This window comes from Natator depressus, chromosome 14, assembly GCF_965152275.1.
Source record: "Natator depressus isolate rNatDep1 chromosome 14, rNatDep2.hap1, whole genome shotgun sequence".
Lineage (NCBI taxonomy): Eukaryota > Metazoa > Chordata > Testudines > Cheloniidae > Natator > Natator depressus.
In genome coordinates, this window is record NC_134247.1 from 40,260,641 (window position 1) to 40,268,929 (window position 8,289).

The 8,289-nt window shown below is 54.7% G+C and overlaps 1 pseudogene; it reads left to right on the forward strand.

Annotated features, from left to right (window-relative positions):
- The first annotated feature begins 1,288 nt into the window (after positions 1–1,288).
- Positions 1,289–5,335, forward strand: LOC141998042 (E3 ubiquitin-protein ligase TRIM39-like; annotated as a pseudogene).
- The last annotated feature ends 2,954 nt before the right edge of the window (positions 5,336–8,289 follow it).

Here is an 8,289-nt window from a genome sequence, read left to right on the forward strand (position 1 = left end):
GGGAACTGATGGAGCCCTTAGCCTCATGTTCTGTTTGTCAGTAAACCACAGAACACATTGACTCTAATTGTTGGAATCCAGACCCATGGATCTGAGTTATAATTCTGGATGGGTGAAGAATTTTGATGCCATCTCACCTTCAGCAGCTCCGCAACCAGTTGCTGACATTTCTTCTCTATCGCTGTGATCAGCTGCTGCAGAGAGGAGCTTTGCTGGGAAAGTTTGGTGACATTTTCCTGCAGTCTCTGCAGAGTCTCCCTCTCCTCCTGCTCCAGGCTGTGCAGAAGCAGCTGCTCCTCCTCTCTCAGCAGTGTGTGCAGTTGGTTAAATTCACCTGAAACCATCTCTCTCTTATTCTTCACTTTCCCCTTGAGATAGAAAAATAGGAAAGGCACAGAGAAAACGTGAGCCAGATGTTGTATTACACGGACTGGGCCTCTGTCCAGGAAGCAGGTGATATTAGATCAGTATCAGTTTGTAAGGGTATTTACTTAATATGGCCAGTTCCGTAGCGGGGTTGTCTAGGGTGCTTTGTAAAGACGCAGTATGTTATTGTGGGTGGCATGGGATGGACAAAGTGGAGTGGGGAGAAACTGAGGGGACAGTAAAGATTTACAGGGTGCTGCACAGGGCGTCCGTGGGGGGATTTGGGTGCCAAGTGCCGGGGACTCAGACACCCAGGGGACCCGTCACAGCGGGATGTGGAATGAATCACACACTGTCAAAGGGGAAGGGAGCCCTGGGTTATTACAGCTCTGGAGCCGTTATAATTATGGGTGGCCCATTCCCCCAGACCGAGGGTGTTCCCTGTTCCTATTTGACCTCCAGCCACATCACAGCTTCAACCTTTACAGTTAACGGGACTGCACTAGCTCAGGTGCTCAGCTGCTGCCTGAGGGAGGCCACATGGGAGCCTGGACAGACGAGAGCACAGTGGGGTCTTGTTCCTGGCCTGGGTCTGGGGTACAGTGGAGCGAGGTGTTGTCCCAACCTCTTCACTCTCACTGGCAGGAGGGATCGTTCAGAACCTTCCCAGCTGCTTCACGTCTGGCCTGTGCTCAGTGATGGGAAACTTTAGCTAAAACACAGGCTTTGAGAAGTCCTGAATGTCTGTACGAAGCAGAGCCCCTGTTCTGAGACTGGCATCTCTGCTCTCATGAGACCTTTGGGGCCGGCAGAGCCAAATCTGCTGCTCTCTTCCAGGGTATTTTTCTGCTCATGTATGAAATGCCAATATGGATAGTGCTGTCCATTGATCAGGCAGACTAATGGCCGTTTATCGCACACGATGCCCTTGCAGGTTAAACTCCAGAGAGCCCTGGGCCCTCTGAGGAAGAAGCTGAAAGAGGCCCTGGCTCTGTCGTCAAAAGAGGAGGAGAAAACCACAGAGTGGCAGGTGGGTGTCTGGGTTTATTCCTCCCTGAGCCCTTCCCCCTGCAGCGTTCCCAGGAATGCCAGGGCCCGTAAAGCTCCAGGATGAGGCTATGAACCTGCTCTCGTTGTTTGCTCTGTTGCACAGGCTTGGTGCTGGCCATGGGCAGCACATGGCTCCGGCATTTGGGGAGGCTGGGCATGAGTGCCAGAACCTCCCCGGTGCCCGGATCATCGCCCTGCCCACTGCTCCACCCCCATTTGGCCTCCTCTCCCCAAGGCCCCGACCACGCTCCCTTCCTGCTCTGCCCCATGCCCAGCCCCACTCCCTTCCAGCCCCCTCCCCAGAGTCTCCCCACTCACTGTTGCAGCTCACTCCTCTCCCCCACCCTCTCCCCCAAGACCCTCTCACCTGCTGCTTGCTCCTTTCTGCCCCCTCCTGTCTTAAGGGCGAGTGACAGGGGAGGGGCGGAGAGGAGCAAGTGGCGGGGCCCCCCACACAGCTGACGGGCGGCAAGCGGCGGGTGCTGCGGGGTTCGGGGGAAGAGCGGGAGCGAGGGCTCCGGGCGGAGCGCAGGCAGGACTCCAAAGGCGGCAGGTCTGCAGCCTGCCTCCAAAGGGAGGGGCGCTGCATCCTGTTTGGGGAGGCTCAGCCTCCCCTGGCCTGTGGTACCTGCCATCCAGGGTGCTGGCAGCATCAGGCTGTGTCTCCGGTGGGGATCTCAGCGCAGCAGCTCCTGTAGGCGGAGGAGGAGGGGCAGTTCCTGGCCCTTGTACAGTGGTGCAGATCCACCCCTGAGATCTCGGATGGAGCAAATTCTCCATACTGGGTGCAGTGTTTTCACTATTCCATGGATCCTGTTTCCCTCCTGCAGGTGGGGAGGGTGTGTCGGCTGCTCCAGCCATCGGTTTTCAGTGGCCTCCATGACAAAGCTCTGCAGCTTCTCAGCAGCCTGGAGGAAACAGATTGTTCCTTCTCACCCTGCACCCACAGTCCCTGCAATGAATCTGCCCAGTGCCTGGGCCAGACACTGGAGCTGGGAGCTGGGAGGAGGATTTGCCCCCATGGGTGAGGTTCAGATTTGCTCAGCTGGCTGGGCTGGGGGCATGCTGGGAACTGAGCTCTTCTGAGCATCGAACCCAGTGGCGGGTGTGGAGCTCTGTGGAAAATCTGCCCTTAGGGTGCATCTACATGGCCCCAACAGCTAGCTGCAGGCTGGTCCCTGAGTGACACCCAGGGGTCTGGGTGGGCGTGAACAGCCCGTGCTGCTGCGGCTTCATAGACACCAGTACCCGAGCTCGCTAGATCAAACCTAGCTGGGGTTTGTCTACACATGGTGCTGTCAGACCTTCATTGCAGTGTGGACACCCCCTGAGTGAGCAGAGCCAGGCAGCGCTCAGCCACCTTGCAGCCTCTCTTGCCATCACGTGGACACTTCATCCCAGGCACCTGCTACTGTTACTGTGACTTTACCTGTGCTCGTCTATAGCAGGTGATGAACCCATGGGACAAAATGTCTGTTCCGGTTCACCTGCCTATTACAGTGAAATCCCTGCAGAGAGCGTGGGGGGCGTGAGGAAGACGCCAGCAGCAGGGAGGAGAGGAGAAGCAGGTGTCCCACGAGTCAGATAAAAATGGCCATTTACAAGAGCTGAAATGCTCAGAGCTGGGTGCCTCTGGTTCTGCATCTGAAGCCGTGTTTGGAGCCCGGCGGAAGTGGGCTGGTTTCCAGAGGACAGAACCGCAGCAGCTCCCACTCCCCGCACCGGAAGCAGCTGGTGCTCAGTTCCTCAGACAATAGGGATTTAGGTGCATAACAATTCACAGCCGTGTTGAAGGTGTCCGGTAAAGTTCCCAGCCGGCGCCATGGAGGCGGCTGCACCTTGGGACAGTCACTGGGGTGGTTCTGAAACCCTTGATTATCGCCCAGTGAGAGCGAGTTACGTCCTACAGCACCAGAGGTCACGGCCCGATGATCAGTGTCACTCGGTGCAGAGTAACTGCAGCCCCAGCGACTGTGAGATGAGGCCCAGCAGGGGCAGCCAGTCACCCACTGAGAGGGGCCGTCATGGGCTTGAGCCAGGTGGGGAGTATCCCCATGGGTGGGAGCAGGGCCCGGGAGGTGACAGGCCCCCATGAAGGATGCGCTGTCTGTGTCTGATGGGGGGAGATGTTAGGGGATATCAGAATACTTGCATGACTTGAATTAGCTGTAACTCAACAGCTCCCAAGGGGAGGAGCGGAAGGAGGCTGCAGACCCACGGCCCTTTGCGGGGTCCAGGCCACAAGCACAAAGCCTCGGGCAGGTGCCCACAGGGGCTCCTGAGGGAGCTGGGGCTTGTCAGGGCTGTACCCGAGTTGTCTGAGTGCCCTGTGGCTGCAGCGCTCCCAGGGGCGGGGTGGGGGTTGGTCTGAGGGATGGGTCGGTGTCCAAAGCCCATTGGCAGAGGGGCCCAGCGGTGCTGGGGGGCTGCGCTGGGGGCTCGGGTTAGCCGGGGCAGAGGTAGGAGGTGGACGTTACAGTGCTCAAGCAGCTGCCTCTTCAGACATAGACACTGGGCATGGCCCCTCCCCCACCACACAGGTGAGCCGGACAGAGAGACGGGCTAGAGCCCTGCACAGGGAAGGGGAGGGGGGTCAGCACAGGGCACAGACTGGTGGGGGGAAGGGCTGGGGGCTCACATACTGGGGTTTCAGGGAGGAGGGCTCTGGGGGCAGGGGGCAGGGGCTGGGGAAGCTGCTGAAGCCCCTGGCCCTTTTGGCATCTCAGGGAGAGTAAGAGGGACTTTTCCCAACATCACTGTGGCCCGAGTCACACTGTAAGAAAGAGCGGGTCCTGGCACCTGCCCCACAACATTAACCCCCCCACCCCCTGGCACCAGTCCCCTCACTTTGATTCCCCCCCGCCCTATTGGAGCCTGCCCCATTCCCTCACATCCCTCTGCACCATGGTGCCTGCCCCTTCCCTTGCTTCCCTGTGCCCCCTGGGGTCTGTCCCCTTCTTCTGCCCTGATGCCCACCCCTCCCCTCACCCCCTGCAGCCGTTGGGAACCTGTCCTTCCCTTCACCCCCCTCTGTCCTCCTGGTGCCTGCTCCTCTTACCCCCCCAATGCCCTTGTGCCTCTCCCTCCCCTCTGCTCTGGTCACCTGTCCCATCCCCTTTCCTCTCCCAGCATCAGCCTGTCCTGTCCCATTCCCTCCTCTCCCCTCCCCCGCCCCCACTGATACCTTCCCACCCCCATCCCCCCGCTCCTCCTGTCCTTTCCCCCCATTGTCTCCTCACAGGCAGAGGGGCCCTGACTCCCCTTAAGCAACACCCCCACAGTGATTAACAGGGACGCAGGTTAATTTCCCTTTGATCCCAGTGACCAGCCCCTGCCCCCGGCCCTGACTCTGTGACTCTCTCCCCAGTGGACGTGACTCTGGATCCAGACACGGCTCATCCCGACCTCGTCCTGTCTGAGGATCGGAAACGTGTGAGATGCAGAGACACACGCCAGGATCTGCCCGACAAGCCTGAGAGATTTGATCCTTGTGCCCTTGTCCAGGGCGCTGAGGGGTTCGCAGGCGGGAGGCGTTACTGGGAGGTGGGGGTGGGAGACAAGACGAGATGGATTCTGGCGGTTTTTAGGGAATCTGTGAGCAGGGAGGTGTGGGTCACATGGATACTGGGCCGTGCGGCTGTGGTATGGGGAATACGAGGCCTGTACTGACCCCCCGACCCCCCTCCCCGTGAGCGCCCGGCCCGGCCAGGTGAGGATTTTCCTGGACTATGAGGCGGGCGAGGTCTCGTTTTACAATGTGACTGACGGGTCCCATCTCTTCACTTTCACTGACACCTTCTCTGGGACGCTCCGCCCTTATTTCCATCCTGGTCTCCACGCTGGGGGTGAAAACGAGGCTCCCCTGATCATCTGCCCGGTCCCGGCTCTGGCCGGAGGGAATCGCTGTACCCTACTGTGACCCTGAGGCACAGACCGGCCCCCCAGCGCTGCTGCTCCTCCCGCTCCCCTGTGGTGGGGGCCGGTTACTGCAGCTACTGGAGTTTTTGTGCTGACCGGACGCTGCCAGTTTCCCTTTTCCACTGGAGGGTCCAGTGAAAAACTGGACACCTGGCAACCCCCAGCCATCACCTTGCCCCGTCCCCTGCCCCGGGGGCAGCAGATGGTGGGTGATGGGGTCATTCACTCCTGCCAGAATTTTCTAGCCCTGTGAAATCTCAATGTAAGACATGAAAGAAAAAGGATTCTTCTAATTTAGAAAATATTATTGTAACAAGGTGTAAATACAAGAATATTTTAATTTACATTTCAACAGTATTTCAGAATCAAGCATCTAAACATATTTTTAGAATTATTTTATAATTATTATTATTTTTAGAAACGGAATTATTTACATTTATTTTTTTATTCTTCCCTCAAATCTATATTGAAGTTTAACTTCTCTAAATAACGTCATTTGTATTTCAACTGTGGAATTTCAAGATATCCAAAATATTTATCTTCACAAAATAAACTATTAAATTGTTAGACGGGGTTGCTCAGTTACAATGTACGTGTGTCATAAACATCACAACTACACACATGTGCAGCTGCTCTCTCTCTCTCTCTCTCTCTCTCCTCCCCCCACACCTTTATTGTCTTGACTGGTTCTCTCTGGAAGGCAGGGCACATACACCCACCTCCTGCACTATGTTTTTTAAATTAATAGGTGAAAAAATGATAGAATTAATTAAGCAATATATTTAAGTTACCTCACACAAGATTATATAATATTCTTTGAACTTCTGTCAGCATCAATTCCTGTGATTTATAACTTTCTGGCAACATGTAATCGGTAATCAGAGTATGACCCTTCCTTTCTTTTTCTCACATCCATTAACAAAACAGGGTCCCTGACTTCAAACGCCATCTGCCTAGGGACAGAAATCTCTTCCACAGTCTCCATTTTTTTAGTTTAGTTTTCTTTAGAAATATTATTTGCAGGCAATGTACTGTCAGTGTCCACTGTTGATTTCAAAGTACTGCCAGGCTCTTCATGTTCTTCGTTATAAGGACACAACAAATGTAGTTTGATAAAGAAATAGAGAAGGGGTTGTATTCCTTTCCTGAATCATCATAAATTAATTTAATTGTAGTAAAGACGCTGGAACTTAATGACACATAACATGAAATTTGGTGAAGCTTCATTGGGAGACCTTTCTTCTCGGCCATAAATCAGCCGAAAGGGTGATACTTTTGTTGTCATGTGAGGTTTAGAGCACAAAGAGTAGAAAGTTGCTCCAGGAAATTCATCACAATTCCTCTGGGCTCTGTCCACCACCTTCTGGAATGCTCTGTAAAAAGAGTGACTGACTGGTCTAGTTCCTTGAAATTAGCGATTAGGTAGTTAGGTACCTTGTGGCTTTTCGAAAGTGCTTACTCTGTTTAGGCACCTAACTCCCATTGGTTTCAATAACCCTTTGGTGCCTAACTCCCATTGGGTTCAATAGCCCTTAGGTACCTAACTCCTATTGATTTCCCTTGGGCGCATTACTTACTTAGATGCTTTTGAGAACCCCACTAGGCGTTGGTCTGCCTCTGTAGGCACTGTTGTACCTTCATAACTGTGGCCCGTAGTGAAATTCCATGGGCAGCACTGGTCAGGACATCTGCCTCTGTTAGACCTGGACCCCTCTGTGCTTCCTGTGCCCAGCTCTGTAAGTGGACAGGCCTTTCCCTCTGGGCAGCCAGGGCCCTCGCCCCCTGTGAGCGCTCTATCTCAGTGAGCATGTCCCGTTGTCAGCTACCCCAAGACCTGCTGTGCCCATTCTCCACTGGCACCGCAGGAGGAGCCCTAGGAAAGGCCAGACTGGGAGGAAAGCTGGGGCTGGAGTTCCCATTGCGTTATTGTGAGTTACCTTATGAATAAAGCAAAGTCCCAGGGCAGGGGTGAGTTTGACCCCACACAGCACGTGCAGACTCTGGAATGGAGTGGGAATGCCGCTCGTTTACAGCATCATGTGAGCAGGAGTTCATAGCTCCTTGATCAGTTTCTAACCACCTGTCCAGTGACAGAAGGAGATCGTCCATCAGTGCCCCTAAAGCAGTTGCAGTTCCATGGCCTGGCCTCAATCCAGAGTGAGCTGTGTCTCCAGTGTGAGCTCCAGCTAGATGAGCTGGTGGTGGGGCGTTTGCTAGCTCCCCTCTCAGCTCGCTCAGGAATATTTCTGATGCTGGTAAAGGGGTGAAAACTGAAGCATCCAGGGTGGGTTTGCTCAGTGTTGGTTGGACTATTGCATGTTTGAAAGAGGGAGGGAAGATTCCTTCTCTGACTGGGGTGTTGGCTGTTTTGGTGAGGGGGTGGCTCTCCCCACTCCTGTCTCCAGCAGCGCAGGGACACAGAAGATCAAACTTTGGGCAACCTCTGAATTCTGTGGCAGACACGCTGAATTCCATGGCATCATGAGTCCACTGAAGTGTGAGGAATGGAGAAGTTCCCATTTCTTAGCGCTATTGTTTCAGGCTGTCTGCAGACTCAGGCAGGCGTCACTGCATCACTTACACTCAGTTCCTTTTCAGGGTTATCTCTGCAACCACAAGGCCTAGAAACAGGGTGTGATACTGTGCCGGGCCTCTGGGATGTGCAGCACAGAACTCACAGCTCTGGGGGAGAGATGGCAAAGGTCGCTTGACACCACTTTTGCACCTTTGGCATTCCAGGCTGTTCTGGTGGGAGGGAGGGGATAAAACATCCCCCAGTGTAAATTAAGGTAGCCAGGGGAGCTACCCTTAGTCACAGGAGTCTAGTGTGGTCCGCCTATGGGAGGCAGCACTGTCAAAAATGCCCAACGTGCTAACAGTATGGACCCACCTCCTTCCTTGCAGCACATTCCCTCCGAGTCCTGCTAGCCCCAAGCTTCGCTCCCAGTACACCCC